This window comes from Myotis brandtii, unplaced genomic scaffold (assembly GCF_000412655.1).
Source record: "Myotis brandtii unplaced genomic scaffold, ASM41265v1 scaffold633, whole genome shotgun sequence".
NCBI lineage: Eukaryota > Metazoa > Chordata > Mammalia > Chiroptera > Vespertilionidae > Myotis > Myotis brandtii.
In genome coordinates, this window is record NW_005370423.1 from 3472469 (window position 1) to 3472869 (window position 401).

The following is a 401-nucleotide window of genomic DNA, read 5'->3' on the forward strand; positions in this document are numbered from 1 at the left end:
CATTTCCTCCGCCCAGTGTCAGCTACGCTCACCTGGACACCCCCTTTCTTACCGGGTCTCGCTGCGCTTGCCTTTGCTTCCCCGCCACCCACTCCCCCGCCGGCAGCCAGAACCAGGTTTTAAATACGAAGCCTCTTAGTGTCACGGTGGCTGCAAAGCCCTCAGCGGCGTCCTTGGCCCTGGAGTGGGATCTGAACCCCTTCCCGTGAGCTCCGCCCTCGGGCGCAGTGCCAGCCGGCCCCTCCCTCACCACCCGTCACTGTCCTTCTTTCTCGTGTTTGAAATGGACAAACTCCTCCCCACCCCGGAGAAGGCTTTTCCCTGGATTTCATCAGGGCTGGGACTGTGCGCAGACGTGGGCAGGGGGGGCAGGGAGTGGGGGCGTGGAGGGGGCCCCAGGC

The 401-nt window shown here is 64.3% G+C and overlaps 2 protein-coding genes across 2 annotated transcripts in view; one reads left to right on the top strand and one right to left on the bottom strand.

Annotated features, from left to right (window-relative positions):
* Nucleotides 1-401, bottom strand: part of LONP2 (lon peptidase 2, peroxisomal) — a 195725-nt gene that overhangs the window by 97864 nt on the left and 97460 nt on the right. The window lies entirely within an intron of this gene.
* The window catches only part of ABCC12 (ATP-binding cassette, sub-family C (CFTR/MRP), member 12), a 43144-nt gene that overhangs the window by 8764 nt on the left and 33979 nt on the right, over nt 1-401 (top strand). The gene's annotated exons all lie outside the window — the stretch shown is intronic.